Here is a 19,504-nt window from a genome sequence, read left to right as displayed (position 1 = left end):
TTATGTTAAAAGAAACAAACTCAATTAGCTGTACTGCTGGATAAGTGTTCAATGGTTATTGTACAGTGGTACCTCGGGTTAAGTACTTAATTCGTTCCAGAGGTCCGTACTTAACCTGAAACTGTTCTTAACCTGAAGCACCACTTTAGCTAATGGGGCCTCCTGCTGCTGCCGTGCTGCTGGAGCACGATTTCTGTTCTCATCCTGAAGCAAAGTTCTTAACCTGAAGCACTATTTCTGGGTTAGCGGAGTGTGTAACCTGAAGCGTACGTAACCCGAGGTACTACTGTATTATTATGTGATTAAAAAAACCAGTAAAATTTTGTGTTTTTTAAAAGTTGTATTTCCCACCCATTTTATTACCCTAAGCCTCAACGTACATGGGGGTTATGTTCTGCAGATCCCACCTAAAGCAAAAATATTGTATAGTCAAAACACGTTGGGTTCAATGGTGAGTGGGATTGCCAAGGTTCTTTGCCCCAGACTCACTCCCACCCCCCTTCTGCCCTCTTTTACATTTTAAAATTATTTTTTGCCAAGCATGTAAAGCTGAATGTGCACAAGTTAAATGCGCTTAAGTTGCGGCCTTACTGTACATCTTTTCTCCCCCCCCCCCATAGTTCCTGCCTTTGCTCAACATGCCAATGGATGTTTAAAGGCAACAAATTATGGATACATTCATTTGTTCAATTTGTATGCCACTCTTCCCCCAGAGCACTCAAGCATAGTGGGTTTAACCAGTTTGAAAATTGCTTAAACAAAAGGCTCAAGCACAACAAAAGCAGAACAAACCCCCCCCCCCACCAATCTTTGCCTTTTGGCTCAACAGTTAAGTATTGTGTTTTGGGACATGAGATTATCAGCAAGCTGCAACACTGGCAGAAAAGGAAAGAATAAGACAGCTGCTATCTGCTTCATTGTATAGCAATTATATATTGCCTGAAGTTTCCACCACACTAGCAGTAAAGCCAGAAACTTATGCTATAGCAGAGACCCTGGGATTTGGATCGCATAAAGATCTCTCCTCAGCTACTGAATTACTTGCAACACAGAACCCAGGTGAAGCCAATCAGCATTGCTCTCTCTTTCGAGGTTTTAACAAAGAAATAAGCCATTTGCAATAACTGTAGTGTAATCATGCAAAATATGTTTTAAAAAACAATTATGGAATGTAATATTTGTTTTTTTTAACAATACATCTGAGCTACTGAAAGAGAGGGGTAGTTTGCCATTTGAGGATTATTCACTAAATTGTCTTCTCCTGCTGGACTATAGGCTCCAGATATTAAGTTTTCCCACCAGAAGCCTTGGAACAGGTCCAGGAGAGAGTGTTCTTACCAACTCTAAAATAAATTGTGAAAAATGGCTCAGCAGTTCCATCAGACCATGCAGTTGAACAGATGGAGTGCAGTTCAAACTATTATGCTGGGTAGAACACATTGCTGCTCCAAATTATATTTCCCCTCATTATAAAAGAATGTGGTTTTAAGAGGAAGACAAGGAAAAAAAGTTAATAAATTTTTAGCTAATGGGTACTGGAAAGGGAGTCTAAGAGACTACTTTGAAGCCTATTATGCTAGATTGACTAATACTCCAAGTCCCCATTTACAAGAAATAAAGCCAATTTAATGCACACTGAATTAGGATCTTTGCACTCAGGATTAATAGTGCCTTTTAACAGGTCACTACAGACAGAGTTAGATATGTGTATCTAGCAACAGGGAAACATACAAATAGTACATTTCACAAGCAGAAAATAAACCCCATGGAACAAAATATATCATTAGGGACAGTGTTTCAATACATTTTCCAAATTAAATCACTTCTCAGTCTTACCGTATAGAGGTTTGGATGTTTGTGCCCATGCACATTCCTTTGAATAAGGGCTCTTTTTGGCAGATAATTTTAAATCTCCAATGAAAAGAGGAGGGAAGAGCTCAAGGAGAGAGCGAGTTTGAATAGCCTGGGTTACAATTAAGGGTGACATCTGGCTAATATGCCAGTGACACAGCTGGCATCCCACTGCAAACCCTTGAACAATATACCAACAATACAATAACTGCTATAAAAAATAGGAGGCTGCCAAGCCGTATTCTAATGGGGGGCGGGTACAGAGAACAGAATGCGATGGAGAGAGATTGTGGTCTTTTTCTTTCCCCCCCTTTTAAAGCAAACCAGAGAAGTGGTAAACTATTTTATAGCAATATTTAATTTTGTCATCTTGAGGGTTGTTTATTATTATTATTATTATTATTATTACATCTGTGTCAATTTACGCTTTAAACCACTTGTTTTGAAGTGATGTCTGTGAAGGTATCCCATTAACGTGTAAGAACACAACCGTTACAGGGCCATTACCCAATCCATGCAAATGCACACCAGAATCAACTGCTGTCTGCCATGAGAATGCTGCATACATATGTCCTGGATGAGATCATTTTAAACCTTACACAACTGTGTGAAAAGCCTATACAGAAATTGCTTCTACACTTTCCTAAGTGATCTCTGTCACATTTAAGTTTCTGATGGGCAGGTGAAAGAGGCAAGAGAAGAAAGCACAATGCAGGGCAGCCACAGCCTTGCTCCAAGAAACTCAGAGCAACATACATGAGGGTTATTCCATATATGATTCTCACAGCAGCCACAGCAGAACTACTATGAACTGATAAAGTGTGACACATCTGCTATAGGGATAAGCAGGCATCTGACCCCCCAGGTCTTCCTAGTCAAAGTCCAACCATCTACCAGATATACTACTTTAAAATCTATCACAAGATAATGTAGTGACCAATTTGAACCTCCCCCCATCCCAGCCTAGGGGTCTACAGGTATCAGACAGCTTTGCAAACACAGCAAAAAACTGTGGTTCCAAGGAAGCCCTCCCTGTCAACCTTTTGTGCAAAACAGGCAAGCGTGTAGCATGCTTGGCAGCTACTTGAAGCACTGAAACCAAGCAGAAGTCTATCCTCCCAGCTGAATTTCCCTGCCTTGGTTTGACCCACCTGGCAAACAACCGCCAGGGAGGGAATGCAGATCTCTGTTCAGCAGCTGGGACCATCTTTCTTGCCAGCTTCGGGAGGAAAGCTTGGCTTCTTGGGCTCACCAGAGGCCAGTGAGAACGCTTGCCATGCTGAGTGAAAACAAAGCCTGACCAGTCAACTTGCCATAAATCAGGCCCATAATACTGAAACACTTAAGAGAGGGGAGGCCATAAAAGGAGCACAGCAGAGTGGTTTTGTAGCCTTTACTTGAGAGTGCTTTATCATATTCAAGGTATATATTTAATAAAAAAGTACATACATCTTTCACCTATGCCATGAAAACAAGGAGAAGCTTCAGTGTATATTCCACTACAGTGGCACCTCGGGTTAAGAACTTAATTTGTTCTGGAGGTCCGTTCTTAACCTGAAACTGCTCTTAACCTGAGGTACCACTTTAGCTAATGGGGCCTCCCACTGCCACGCGATTTCTGTTCTCATCCTGAAGCGAAGTTCTTAACCTGAGGTACTATTTCTGGGTTAGCAGAGTCTGTAACCTGAAGCATCTGTAACTCGAGGTACCACTGTACTGCATTAGAGACTCTTATTCCTCCCACCTGCAACTGGAAACCAATACTTTAATTTAAAACAAATCAAAAGTCATGACACATTTCCATTTCTCAACATTTCTGAGAGAGATCACAACAGGTCTTAAACCTTAGTCTCAAGAGGTAACAGGTATGGATTCAGTCTGGATGCCAATGACTTCTCAGGGGTCAGCAAACTTTTTCAGCAGGGGGCCAGTCCACTTTCCCTCAGACCTTGTCGGGGGCCAGACTATATATATATTTTTTGGGGGGGAATAAATTCCTATGCCCCACAAATAACCCAGAGATGCATTTTAAATAAAAGTACACATTCTACTCATGTAAAAACACGCTGATTCCCGGACTGTCCATGGGCTGGATTTAGAAGGCGATTGGGCCGGATCCGGCCCCCAGGCCTTAGTTTGCCTACCCATGTTCTAGATAGACTTAAAGAAGGCTTTGAATAAAACAAGTTTCCATGTAAAGTTTTTTGGTCTGAGCAAGAACAGATTTAACTGTGCTGTTGCTTCTTGCCGCACCCTTGACTTGCCTCCTAGCCTTTGGACCTCAACATGGCTGGGGCCATATCTGACAGGCACCGAAATGTCACAGAACGATAGAATTGTAAGGGGACCAAAGAGTCAATTTAGTCCAACCCCCAGCAATGCATCCCTGACAGAGGGATATTCAACCTGTTAAAAAAACTTCCAATGAAGGAGAGTCCACCACCTTCTGAGGTAGTTCATTCCGCTGTTGAACCCAAGAGTTTTTCCTAATGCTTAGTTGGAATCTTATTTCTTGTACTCTGAATCCATTGGTTCAGTTCCTGAAGTAGCAGAAAACAAGCTTGTTCCATGTGACAGCTCTTTAGATATTTGGAAATGGCCATCATATCACTTTTCAGCTTTATCTAAACATACTAAACATACCCAACTCCCTTAACCGTTACTCATACAACTTGATTTCCAGACACTTTATAATTAATCCACAGAAGAGCTACAACATTTACAGAAACTTTAAGGCCCAGAAGTACTGAATAAACTATCTTGCAAGCAGATGCTTTCTCAGGAACCAGAAGCAGCTGTAGACGCTGCAGAGAGAGAGAAAGCAGCACAATGATTTTGGAAGAGAGAAAGGCTCTGCCTTCTGCAGCAAAAGACAGAGGTGAAGCTCTGCCCATCAAAGGTGTAAAAACCATAGGGGCAGCTTGCCACTGGATGCAAGTAACTTACAGGCAAGGAAACGTATCAGCCAGATAATGAGAAGAGAGGAAAGCTCAATGGCCTTTTAAATAACCATTCTGAATCAGGTTAGCCAGATTCAAAAATACACACTCACAAACAAAAACAATTCGCACTACAGCCAACCAAAGACAACCAACCACACCCGAAGCCACACCCAACCTCTCTCACCACTAAGGAAATACAACAAGTGAATAGTAAGATAACCCACACAAGTAACAGTCACAACAACCTCTCTCACACACTAAGTAGAATAGAATAGAATAATAGAAGCATAAACACCCCACCCTACCCCACTTGCCCCCTCTTTTTTCCTTCTTCTTCCTAATTGTTTAAACCAATTCATAACCTAAGAACATATACACTGACCACTAATAATGAAACATATGTTGTAGATATTTTTCCACATCTATTATGCTATTTTTGTGATATACCATATTTTTCGCACCAGACCATAAGACGCACCTAGTTTTTGGAGGCGGAAAACAAGAAAAAAATATATTCTGAATCCCAGAAGCCAGAACATCAAGAGGGATCTGGCTTCTGGGATAGCCTCTTGCTGTTCTGGCTTCTGGGATAGCCGTGCACAACCTCTCCTGGGCAGCAGGATGAAGGCTCCCCCTGCTTGCTGTCCTGGCTTGCTGTCCTGGCTTATGGGATAGCCGCACACAGCCTCTCCCGGACAGCGGGAGGAAGCCTCCCCCAAGAGCCACCCTCCCTTTAAAGAGAGTGCGGAGCGTGTGTCTTTAAAGGGAGCGCTGGGCAGAGCCTCCCACCTACATTCGCTCCATAAGACGCACACACATTTCCCCTTACTTTTTAGGAGAGGAAAAAGTGTGTCTTACAGAGCGAAAAATACAGTACAAATGACATGAGAAAATTCGGTATACTTATATATGTTTGTGTAACGTTATTCTTGTTTATAAAATTCAATTTTTAAGCCCCCCCCCAAAAAAAAACCTAACCATTCTGAATCCTGGCACAGAACTAGGATGGGGGAGAGATCCAGAACTGCAGTACCTCACACACCTCATTTGCAGTGTTAGAAACTCAGATATATAATCTAATTGCCAAATGGGACCTTAAACCACAATGGCATGAATATCCTAAATTGGGCCAGGAAACGAATTAGCAGCCAATGCAGTTGTTTTAGAACAGGGGTTTATAGGATTTCTAAAGACAAACCCAGCCAGCAATCTGCCTGCTGCATTTTGCATGTTGAAAAGCCTTCAAATTAATGTATGCAGGTCAAGGAGTATTGTGAGCCACTTTTCCTACCTGCACTGAAAGGAGATCTGTGAGAGGCTGCTTCAAAAAGCAATGATAATATGTCTTGCTGTATTGTTAGAATTTTCTATTGTTTTCTAAGATGCCCTCATGGTATTAAAACCATCTCACACTATCACTGCTTGTTCCACATTTGATTCACTGCACCAGGCAGACTGTATATCCTTGACAGTAGGTCTCCCAAATAAAATCCTTCACAGGAACATCAGAATAACATTGCTTTTGTATTTTCAAAACACAATCGCTGTTTGCCCAAGCCGCCCATTGTACACAGCAGCTTAAGGTTCGACACTAAATCTAGGGCTAGAGCTACAATCACAGAAGCTTTACTATAAACTGATTTTGCAATGAACGGCCAAGCCTCAGCTACTAAAACGATTTGCATAAACTTTGTTAGTTTGCATAGCTGCCATAGAATGTGGCAGGCCATATCTTTGTGCAAACTGAGCTCACTGTCTCTTCCCCCGCCCCCCAAAACAGGACAGTATCAGGGATGGTTTGCATGTTATCAGAAGGGAAAAGAGATGCACTGCTATAATCTGTCAAGGAGGGTATTAGAAATACAGAAATGGCTCTGGGTACTAACCCACAAGTGTTTCATTCTCAGAAACAAGCTACAGTCAGTTTAACACAAAAAGGAGGAAACCAACCAGATCCCACATAGACACAAAATTTAAAAGTAGCTAGTACAACACACCCACCCCACACTTGCAGTTTTGAAAAAGCCAGGTCCTAGCATTTAATCCTGCTCAGATTATTAAGGATTTAATTACTGCTATTTGCAATACATACAGCAGCATCAGTGTGCATGATGCATAACAGAATACAAGATGAAAGGTTCCTACCACAAGGAGCTTACAAACCTAAAATGTGAACTGCAATTCCTCCAGCTCAGTCTACAATTTTATGGCAAGTTCCATCTGCTAGATCTGTCCATCACTGCAACTGCTGAAATAACACCCATTATTAAGTGCTTGGGACGCGGGTGGCGCTGTGGGTTAAAGCCTCAGCGCCTAGGGCTTGCCGATCGAAAGGTCGGCAGTTCGAATCCCCGCGGCGGGGTGCGCTCCCGTCGTTCGGTCCCAGCGCCTGCCAACCTAGCAGTTCGAAAGCACCCCCGGGTGCAGGTAGATAAATAGGTACCGCTTACCAGCGGGAAGGTAAACGGCGTTCCGTGTGCTGCGCTGGCTCGCCAGATGCAGCTTTGTCACACTGGCCACGTGACCCGGAAGTGTCTCCGGACAGCGCTGGCCCCCGGCCAATAGATGTGAGATGGGCGCACAAACCCCAGAGTCTGTCAAGACTGGCCCGTTCGGGCAGGGGTACCTTTACCTTTACCTTTATTAAGTGCTTACCTTGCGTTCTTTTTATTATTATTTTTATCAAATCTGACTATATTTTGTAAACAAGTCCACAAAAGTTACCAGCCTCCTGGGGAATGGTGGAGGAAGGATGGAGAGTTCTGTTGCCCTTGCAACATCCAACCACTTGCCTGCATGCAATTCCTTATCAGATATGACCTATACCAGGCGAGTGCTGAAGTACAAGGTTGAGTTTTCTATATGTAGCACCATTGGGTACTACTACGAACTTGATACTTTCTTTCGTTGAATGAAGAGGTCTCAATCCATTTTTATTATTATTATTATCTCATGCTCTGGACATGTTCAGTTCCTTTTCCAATCACGTTTGCCTGTAGTTAGGAGAAGGGATGTAGCTCCATGACAAGAGCATCTGCTTTGCATTCAGAAAGTCTCACGTTTAATTCCTGGCATCCTATCTGAAATCACAGAGCCACTGGCTAGTCAACAGAGACAATACTGAGCAACGTGGACCAATGATCTGACTCTGTATAAGGAAGCTTCCTACAATCCCAATTGATTTTCACAAATGGCTATTTTTAAAATCTAACGGGGGGGGGGCAGACACTCTCCTTTGCAGTTAGACCAGTAAAGTCATCTCTATACAGTGGTGCCTCGCAAGACGAAATTAATCCTTTCTGCGAGTCTCTTTGTCTAGCGGTTTTTTCGTCTTGCGAAGCAACCCTATTAGCGGCTTAGCGCTATTAGTGGCTTAGCGGCTATTAAAGGCTTAGCGGATTAGCGGCTAAAAGGCTATTAGCGGCTTAGCGGCTTAGAAAAAGGGGGGGAAAGCGGGGAAAAATCGGAACACTCGCAAGACGTTTTCGTCTTGCAAAGCAAGCCCATAGGGGAAATCGTCTTGCGAAGCAGCTCAAAAACGGAAAACCCTTTCGTCTAGCGGGTTTTCCGTCTTGCGAGGCATTCGTCTTGCGGGGCACCACTGTATCAAGCTGAAAAGGATGGTATATATAGTGCTTGTTTGTGAAGCCTATCCTATGGATCTACAGAAAATAAAAAATTGCACATGCAACAGAGGACCAGAGCGATGGTCAAAACATGGCCTCAGCCTCCAACCACCATTATTTCATAGCTCAAAAAAACAATTTCTGAACTGCTCCTGTCAACACAAAGCAGAATTCTGCCATAACTTAATTAGGCTGGTTCCAATCCTCTGCAATATTTCAGACATACCCCTCTAGGTTAGGCTTACTGAATTGAAAGAAAAGAAAAACACTGATTGAGTATACGCTTGACAGCAAGGATATATGTTTTTAATTGATAAGGAGAGCACACACACAAAACAAAGGCAGAAACTATCCACAACAACAGGATGACTGCTCCAGTCTAAATTCCCTAGTTATATCAAGAACACAGAAGCTTTGATCATCTTCTACTTTACATATTTGGTCCCTTCTGATTAGAAACTGGAGGCAAGGCTTACATAGCTAACAAGAAGAGAGGATTTTTGTTTATCTGATTTCAGTGTATCCAATATAGCAGACTCAAGTGGGATTTATTAATGAATAAAAACACTTGAATGATTCAAGACAGAAAGGTACTTCCTTGTTGCAAACATCCATAGAAATGTTAGACTGAACACTGGGCTACCAATGCGTGTTACAACACAGCTCCTAAACAAGGAGGCTGAAATCCAAACTGGATTCTTTGTTGTGATCTTGTCACCTGGAATTTCCCAAGGTGGACAATTGAACCCATCTTGTTCCTTACTTCAAACTTAACAAGTCTTGTAAGTTCCAATAAAATGTCTACCATCTACAGGATAGGGCAACTGTTTTCAAGTTTCCTTCCTTCAAAGAACACTTTCCACATCAACTCACCAGTCAATGAAGTCATGAATATCTGTCACAAATCCCCTGAACATATTTGAAGTGGCACACCCCAGAATACCTGTAGCACCTGCAGAGGCGGTTCGGTAATGGTAGAAAAGCCATCTTGTGGGTATATTTGTCCACCACTATGGATTTTTTAATGGACAAATAAATCATAGTTAGATTCCACGGTGCCTACTCCTCTAACAATCAACCCATTTAGCTATAAGCAGGTATTCGTTCTCCACACTACACTCACACCAAGGTTAAACTACCAGGAGCTAAGAAACAACAAACCCTTTCTGCTCCTTAAAAGCAAGAGGTGCTTGTTATTTCCTAAAATGCGAACAGTTTTATATGCAATTTTCAAGTAATGCTTCCTCCAAATATTTCCTTCTCGATACCTTGTAAGTGAGAACCAAGAACTTCATATATCTCAGAGCTAGTCAATTCATTTGCTGCCCCGAGGCAACGTAGAGCGGAAACTTTCCCAAATGGGAAAATTTTCCAATACTTAATTTCGCCATGGAATGTTTCCCATTTTGTAAGTTTATCACTAACAATAAATGGATGACAATTTCAAACACAATATTAGGCACAGCAAGCTTGGCTTTTAGCTTTGTTTACACAACGTGAGTAAAACAATTGTACTAAATTATTTTGCTCTCTAGAACATCAGAAAAGTTTTTGTGTGTAAAGTACACTAACGTGAACTGGTAAAAAAAAAATATCTAATTCAATTTTCTCCCAGGAAACCCACATCACTGCTCCCCAGCAATAGCACATTTGAGGTGCACTGAAAAAAAATACTGGTAGCTTAAGTTCAACTCCAACCAAATAAAGTGAAAAAGATGCACAGCACTGATTAACAGAGGAATCGCAGCAAAGCACCACAAGTGTATAGACTGGTAAGAAAATTGCAGAGAAAATTACCCACCAGAGCATAATCACAAAGTCAGACAACAAGACCTGGGATACAGGGAGAGCAAGACAAAAACAGAATTTAAGAACCTTCTTTAAAAGGGAACACACGTTTGCCTCACCAAAAGGCTATAAACAGAGCATTGTTTTAACCTGTTACAAACCACCACCAGGTTTTCAGAACAAGCATTAAACAAAACCAGAGTGATTATTAAATACCCAACAGGTTTGCAGTTATGAGATGCAGAGTGCAAAGGTTATCCAACACTACTCTCTCAATAGATATATCCAGAGCAATTGAGAAAATTAATTCTATCTCTTCCAGTCTTTTCCAAAAGCGACCAAGTCTTAATTTCCCCCAAAAAAGAAATAGCCTAAGAACATTTTTAAAATGAAGCTGCTCGCCTCATAATAAACAAATGCAGCTGTTTGAAGGTGATGTGGATGGTCCCCTAATCAAAGCAGCAACATAAAAAAAATCTAAAAATAAATCCCAAAATACATGAATTCAGGTATCAAAGCATGTCCTTATGGGGGCTTCAATCAATGGATTTTATGTTGTTATGTTTGTGTCGAGATGCTGTTCTGTACTGTTTGTATTTTGGCTGCTATTTTTTAAACTTTTTTTAAACAACAACAACCAATGTTTGTAAACTACCCATAGGACTGAGATAATGTAGTACTCTATCTTAAAGCAATAAAGCAATATTTATTATTTTTATTTTTCTCTCCCCTACTCTTACATTGAAGAGCCTAGCTGAAAGATTTAGCCATGAAATGTGGACGGTGGTCCCTACCACAATGACTTCCAGGATTAATGACAACTGCCCATCTTCCATAACTTTAGAGGACTCCTTTGGAGAAGGTGATTTTAAGCACACAAGAGAACATACAATAAACAAAACTGGCTACATGCCAGCACAACACACATACACATGCCTGAGGTATGTTTCCTTAATATTTAAGCTTGCAGAATGTATTTCACACTGTATAACATCATTCATCTATCCAGCTATTTGGATGTATAAGAAATTTAGTCTTCAGCAACCAAAAGCAATGTTGTGGAAACCCCTCCAAGTGGATTTCCAAAGCTCAAATCTATTACATCAGTATCATCCCTATGCTTTTAGCAGCATCTCTATGGAATTTCTAAAGTAGCTATTATGCCTTACAAGCTTGTTGCATGGTAACTTATGAGCCTCACCACCAACCTTGCTAACCTCAAGGGCCATGGAGGAGAAAGCCAAATTTAGCATCACTGTCAGATTATTCCAGATCCATTTGTATGACAGTTTGAGGAAGTGTTAATAGCAAGGCCTAAGATGCAAGAGGAAGTAGTAGTCTATGAAAGTCATATACTGAACCATAGTCTCAACCAGGTACTGAAATAAATACCTGCCAGGGGAGCAAATCCTCACTAGGTGCTTGACAGCTCCTTCCCTGCACCCTAATAACTCAAATCTTTAAACCTGGTAACCTAGTTGGTTACCGGAAAAACTAAATCTGTATTGCATTTCCCCCTGGTGTAGTGGTTAAGAGCGGTAGTCTTGTAATCTGGGAACCGGGTTCGAGTCTCCGCTCCTCCACATGCAGCTGCTGGGTGACCTCGGGCCAGTCACACTTCTTTGAAGTCTCTCAGCCCCACTCACCTCACAGAGTGTTTGTTGTGGGGGAGGAAGGGAAAGGAGAATGTTAGCCGCTTTGAGACTCCTGAAGGGGAGTGAAAGGCGGGATATCAAATCCAAACTCCTCTTCTTCTTCTTCTATTATTTAAAAAGAATATTTTCAATGTGCTGCTTTTAATATGGAAACCCTCCCCCCGCAAAATTTTAAAAAATAAAGAAAAATACAATAAAGACCTTTTCTTTTTGCTTGATCAGCAACAGTGTATAGGCTGCAAGATAGCTCAGTTGGTAGAGCATGAGACTCTCAACCTCAGGATCATGGGTTTGAGCCCCACACTGGGTAAAAATTTCCTGCACTGCAGGGGGTTGGACTAGATTAGCCTTGTGGTCCCTTCCAACTCTACAATTCAAGAGTCACCAGGAGGCTAAACTGGGGTTCTGGTACTCTCAAAACAGAAACATGGCCAATTGCATCATTTTTTTACTACTTTTTAACTTTGCATAATGCTGTTAACCTGGTTTCAGTAACCCAAACAGTCATACAAGATATGCAGGGTAGCATGGCTCTTCTTTGTCTGTTCATAATCATGTAGTTTGCTCAGCGCATTCTCTGTGGAGCATCTTGCAATGGTGCAAGTTACCAAGGTTCTGTGCATAAGAGCCAAGCTGGGAAATGATGAAATCTCTGCTGTCAGCTAGAAAGGCTTTATGAAACCATTAGTTATATTGTCTATGTCATGTTGATAGGTTGTAAACCAACTTGAGTACAGCGATGTGGAAGAGCAGTATACAAATTAAAACTGAAATTAGAATCCATAATTTTTCTGGGTTTTTTGTTCATTTTTGAGTCACTATCTTTATCTTGAATTTCATGTTTTCTCATTATATATTATGAATGTACTTCTCAATTTGTAAATACAAATGTTCTAATATGTTGGGCTGCAATGCCACTTTACAGGAATCCAAAAGCTAATTCTCACACACCTTGTACGTGTTACACCTGCATTGAATGAACACAGTTTTTGCTCACTGCAGATAATTCTTTGGTGGGTGAACACATCAATTTATTTCATCATGTCACAAGCATTTATTTCACTATGCCACATTATGTAAAAATGATCTTGTGGGGGTAGCAAAAGGTAATCCAGCACTTTGGTGTAAATCTCACAAATTGCTGGTTCATCAACAATAATATTGTTTTTTGCAGTTAGATTTTTATTCAGTTTTTCATTTACTTATATTGATTACAACATAATTACATATTTACACTTTTTGAGCTTCCACCAGCACCTCCCACAATCATCCATTGTTCTTATTTCCTCGCATTTTCCTATATAGTATTGCTAGTTTACCATTAGTTTACACTTCTCTATTCCTATCTTGCAATATTCCTTACCGTATTACAAAGTCTCTTTGAACCCCACTAGCGTTGTTTGTTGATCACATATAGTTTCCAGATATGCCGCAAACTTCCCCCAGTCCTCGGTGAATTTTTGATCTTTTTGATATCTTATTCTTCCAGTCAGTTTGTCTAATTCCGCGTAATCTATAAGTTTCATCCTCCAGTCGCTCAGAGTCGGCATTTCCTCCTGTCTCCACCTCTGGGCCATCAGTATTCTTGCCGCTGTCGCAGCATATTGGAACAATTTATAGTCCCGTCTTTTTATCTCTCTTCCTGTTATACCTAGTAGGAAGGACTCTGGCTTCTTAACAAACGAATATTTAAAGATCTTTTTCAATTCACAATAAATCGATTCCCAGAAGCCCCTCACCTTCCTACAATCCCACCACATATGGAAGAGAGATCCCTCTTTTTCTTTGCATTTCCAGCACTTGTTACATGTCTTATACATTTTTGACAACTTTGCCGGTGTGATATACCACCTGTACACCATCTTCATTATATTTTCTTTCAGTGCTGTACATGCAGTAAATTTCATATTTTCGTTCCATACCTTTTCCCAATCCTCTAGTTGTATGCTGTGACCAAGATCTCTGGCCCACTTAATCATGACCGACTTGATTTCCTCGTCCTTTGTTTGCCATTCTAAAAGTATTTTGTACATTTTCGAAATTATCTTAACATCATTGTCAATTATATCTAATTGAAATTTAGACGCTTTTTCCATATATCCCCTTTCTTTTAGATCCTTGTTAAACATTGCATTTGCCTGGAAATAATGTAACCAATCATAGACCTGATCCTTCACTTGTTCATATGGTTTAAATTTCCATTTCTCCCCCTCTTTCACTACCAATTCACCATAAGTTATCCAATTTGATCTCATATTCGTTTTTTTTACCGACATTACCTCTAGTGGAGACAACCAATGCGGAGTTTTAAATTCCAGAATATTTTTGTACCTGTCCCAAACTTCTATTATAGAGCCCCTGATAACATGATTAGTGAAACTTTGGTGGATTTTCTTCTTCTCCCGCCATAAATAGGCGTGCCATCCCGATCTATTATCATGGCCCTCTAGATCTAACAATTTATTATTATTTAATTTTATCCACTCCTTTAGCCAGCAAAGACAAGACGCCTCGTAATAGAGTTTTAGATCTGGCAGGGCAAAACCGCCTCTTTCTTTGGCGTCTGTCAACAGCTTAAATTGTATCCTTGGCTTCTTGCCCTGCCAGATATATCTCGAGAGCGTTCTTTGCCACTCTTTAAATACACTTATTCCCCTGATTATAGGGATCATCTGGAACAGAAATATCATCTTTGGGAGCACACACATTTTGACCGCTGATATTCTGCCCCAGAAGGACAGTTTCATTCTACCCCAAGTTTCTAAATCTTTCTTTATTCCGTTCCACACCTGAGTATAATTATTCTGATATAAATCAATATTTTTGGGGGTCAACCATATTCCCAAATACTTTACTTTTTTGGCCACATCAATTCCTGATTCTTGTTGCAACTCATCCACCAGAGTCAGATCAGTATTCTTAGCCATTAGTTTTGTTTTTTTCTTATTTAGAGTAAATCCAGCCACTTTGCCAAACTCTTCTATTTCCTTCAATACCTCATTTAAGCTGTTTTTTGGTTCTTCAATCGTTATTACTATGTCATCCGCAAAGGCTTTGATCTTGTATTCATTTTTGCCGACTGTAACCCCCTTTATTTTGTCGTTGTTCCTTACTGAACCCAGAAGGACTTCCAGGACTGTTATAAATAGTAACGGCGAGAGAGGACACCCCTGTCTGGTACCTTTCAATATCTTAAACTCTTCTGTATATACATTATTCACAATCAATTTAGCTCTTTGTTCCGAATAAATCGCCCTTATTCCGTTGTAAAATTCATTCCCCACTTCCATCATTTCTAAATTTTTTAACATAAATTCCCACGATACATTATCGAAAGCCTTCTCTGCGTCCACAAACATTAATAAGGCTTGCTTCTCAGTCCTTACAGACAGATATTCCAAAATATTAATTATGTTCCTAACATTGTCTCTCATCTGCCTGCCCGGAAGGAAGCCTGCCTGATCTACATGTATTATTTCTTGCAATATCTTCTTTAATCTCTTTGCTAATATTCCAGCAAAAATCTTGTAATCTGTGTTTAACAGAGATATTGGCCTAAAATTCTTTACTTGTGTCAAATCAGTGTCTTGCTTTGGAATGAGTGTAATAAAGGCCTCTCTCCACGTTCCGGGGATATCCTGTTGTTGTAGTATGTTATTCATGACTTCCTTTATTGGTACTATTAGGGCGTGCCTTAGTTCTTTGTAATAGCTAGATGTTAGACCATCTGGTCCTGGTGCCTTCCCTTTCTTCAGTTCTTTTATTATTTCTATTATTTCCTCATTTACTATCGGGGCGTTCAGTCGGTCTTTCTTATCTGTCGGGATCTTTTTCACACCTTTTTCCTTTAAAAATCTTTCTATTTTCTTCGTGTTATTCTTTTCTCTGTTGTTATATAAATGTTTATAGAAATCCAAAAATCCTTTCCTAATGGCTTTGGGATTCTCAACTTCTTCTCCCTCTAAGATAATTTTATTAATTGTGTTTTGTTCTTTCCTTTTCTTAATTTGCCACGCAAGCCATTTGCCGGATTTATTAGCGAATTCAAAGTTTTTCTGTCGAAGCCTTTTGATGTTCCATTCCACCTCTTTGTTAATAATCATTGCAAATTGTGCCTGCAGGACTTTAATATTCTCTTTTATTTTTGAGCTGTTTGGGTTCTTAATTAATTTTACTTCATTATCCATTATTTGTTTTAAGATCTCCTTCTTCCCTTTCTCCCTGTTCTTATTCTTAATCGCATTCTGTTGAATAAAGAATCCTCTTATAACTGCTTTGCTTGCATCCCAAACTATGCTCGTTTTTGTGCCTTTATTCATGTTATCTGTAAAGTAGTCTATCAATTTTTTCTTAGCCTCCTGAACAAGCTTCTGATCAGCTAAGAGATAATCATTAAGTCGCCATCTGAATGATCTTTCTTCATATCCTTTAACCTCCATTTTTATTGGGCTGTGGTCTGATATTGTTTTTGGTTGTATCTCAATCTGTCGAATTCTTGGAGTTAGCTCACTGGAAACCCAGATTTGATCAATTCTTGATAAAGACTTGTTTGGTTCCGAATAAAACGTAAATTGCTTCTCCAGCGGATGTCGGAATCTCCATATATCAATTAAATTAAAGTTTTTTATCATAGTAAAGAAAGTCTTAGGCAATTTTCCTTCTCTACTTACGTCTTTTTCTCTAAATCTATCGATTTCCAACGAGACCACCCCATTCATATCCCCCATAAGTATCATTTTTTGGTCCATGTATTCAAACAATTTCTCTTCCAAGTTTTTATAAAAATCAGTTTTATTCCCATTAGGTGCATATATCCCAACAATTATTATTTTTTCTCCTTGCCATTTAATCTGTATTACAATTATTCTACCTTCTTCATCTTTGAAAATTTGTTGCGCCTCGATGTTCTTTTTTACATATAATACAACCCCTCTCTTTTTCCCTTTATCAGAGGACACAAATTCATTTCCTAATCTATTGTTAGTCAAAATTTTCCTGTGCTTCCTTGCCACGTGTGTTTCTTGGAGGCAGATAATATCAAGATTTTTCTTTTTTAGGCATTGTTCAATTTTGTTTCGTTTTTTCTTGTCATTCATTCCGTTAATATTCCAATTCCACAATTTTAGCGCCATCTTTTTCCAAATTAAGTTATTTATCTAATTGGTTTATCTAATTGATTTATCTAATTGATTATAGTCCGGCTTCTTCCTGTTCCTCTCCCTCCTCCTCCTCTTCCCCCTCCTCCTCCTCCTCCGGTTCTCTGTCTTCCCTTTCCTTTTCCGCCCAATACCTTCTCTCCAGTGGATCGACTCCTCCTACTGCTCCTCTTTCTTCTTCCTCCTCCACCATCAACTCCTTATATCGCCTCTGAAATTTACTTGTTTCCTCCGGGTTGATAAGTCTATGTTTCTTGCTTTTGTAGGTAAATGAGATCCCTTGAGGGAACTCCCATTTGAATTCAATCTTGTTTTTCTTGAGAATTTGGACCAATGGCTTATATGGGTCTCTTCGTTTCAACAGTCTTACTGGAATATCTTTGAAAATGATTATGTAATTCCCATCAATATTTAGCCTTTTTTCTCTGTTTTTTTGTAGGATTAGGCTTCTCATATCTTTGTCTTTAAAGGTAATCAAACAATCTCCCGGCGTTTTCTTTATTCTAGTTGTTCTTGTTCTTATTCTGAATGCATTTTGAACCGATCTTTCTACTTCTTCTTTTTGTATTGCCAACCATCGTGCTATTTCTATTATCAGTTTCTCTCTGATGTTTTCACCTTGTATTTCAGGGACTGCTCTCAACCTAAGATTCACCTCCCGTTGCCTCAATTCATTCATCGCGATTGCGTCCCATAATTCTTCTTGTGTTTTATTGACTTCCAATAATCCTACTTTTAGTTTTTCTTCCTCCCGTTTCACTTCCTTCATTTCTGCTCTTGTTTTTTTCATTCCTTCTTCCAGAGATTGTGTTCTTTTGGAAATATCTTTAATTTGACCTCTTAGCTCTTTTACAGTTTCCTCTATCTTTTGGTCCATTTTCCCAATTCTCGTATCCACCTGTTCTATTCTTGTATTCACATGCTCCAATTTATCCTCCATATTCTTTTCACTCTGTCTAATTTCAGCAAACATTTTCAAAATTTCTGTCTTGAAATCTGCATCTGGTTTAGATCCCCTCCTATCTCCTGGTGTCCCGCCCTCTGCACCCTTCTTAGGCACGTGAGACATCCTTCCAGTATAGCCTTTAACGGCGGTTAGCACCCCCCTAGTATTATTCAATTTTATATCAGTTCCCACCTTATTCACTTACAACCTTCGTAATATAATTCCCAGTCCCAAATTCCTCTAAATTTAAGTTAGAAGAATCGATATTAACCTTTTTACCAAAAGTTGCCAAATTCCTCCCCCAAATCGGGGAAGGGTAATTAATTTCGTCTGGGAAGCTTCAAGGAAAGGAGGGGGGAAAGAAGGGGAGGGGAAAGGGAAAAAGTTTATACTCCGGTTATACCACGGGAGAGTGTAACCCCATATAGAGGGGAGTACAGAAGTTCAAAGTTCAAAGTTCCAGTCACAGAAAGAAGCAGGAAAGAACCAGTCCTCTGCCCCCAATTGGAGAGTCCGTATAAGTTCTTTTAAAGTAGTTGCAAAACCTGGTTTAGTTCGGACTCCCAACCGGGGAGTCAAATGGAGCACAGATGGCAGGTGAAGTACTAATTGCGTCCAAAAAGTTTCACAGAGAGAAGGGAAAGAGGGAGAAAAGAGGGGGCGAAAAAAGCAGAGAAAGAGAACGGAACAGAAACAAAAAATCTTCTTGCCACCAATTAGGCTAGTCCCTTTAGATATCGTAGTTTTTCCAATTATAGTCCAGTTATGCCGTAAAGGATTTCAGATGGATACATATAAATAATAAGAAGGAAAGAAAAAGAGAAGAAAAAAAAAAAAGGATTCCAGATTCAAAATTCAAGTCCTCTTTCCCCAGTCCAAAATTGAAGGAGGAAAAACAAAAAGGAGAAAAAAAAAATAAAGATATGTATATATATAATAACCTTCTACCCCAGTTGGGCTATTCCTTGTAAAGTTTATAAAGTAGTTGTAAAATTATTCAGTCCAGTTCAGTCTTTAAACAAAGAAGTCAGATAAAACACATATGATGATTGAGACTGATTGAAAAGAAAAATATAACCTAGCTGTAGTTACTCTTCTGGCCACTGGGTGTCCTAGATTCCTGAAGTTAACTGGGTAGACTACCAAAAAAGGGGGGGAGGGAAAGGAGAGAAAAAAAAAAACCGTGGTATAGTGAAAATGAGGGTTTCAGCTGCCTGTCCAGTTCCTCAATTCTCTGATGCCATTTAGAGACCAGTACTTTGAATTAAATCCAAATGGGTTGCATAAGAGGCACCCAAACAAAGATTTTTGCAAAGCAAGGCAAGGACAGGAACGGAAATAGCCCGAAAAACTGACCGTATAATGGAGTCAAAAGCACTTCCTCTATTACGCAGCCTTTTTGTTGAGAAGAAAAAAAAAAGGAGTTACAATTATTCTTTTCAGCTTCCTCTTTCAGAATTCCAAAAAGGACCTTAGAATTCCAGCTCTTGACCCTCCGTTCCCCCCTTTTAGCTTAAGTTCTTCTTTCTCAATCAAAGAG

The 19,504-nt window shown here is 39.9% G+C and overlaps 1 protein-coding gene across 2 annotated transcripts in view; it reads right to left on the bottom strand.

The window, feature by feature from the left end:
* IGSF3 (immunoglobulin superfamily member 3) overlaps positions 1-19,504 on the bottom strand; it is a 122,035-nt gene that overhangs the window by 89,503 nt on the left and 13,028 nt on the right. The gene's annotated exons all lie outside the window — the stretch shown is intronic.

This window comes from Podarcis vaucheri (assembly GCF_965113315.1).
Source record: "Podarcis vaucheri genome assembly, chromosome: 4".
In the NCBI taxonomy this organism is placed as follows: Eukaryota; Metazoa; Chordata; class Lepidosauria; order Squamata; family Lacertidae; genus Podarcis; species Podarcis vaucheri.
The sequence above is the reverse complement of the archived record's forward strand: the minus strand, read 5'-3'. Positions and strand labels throughout refer to the sequence as shown.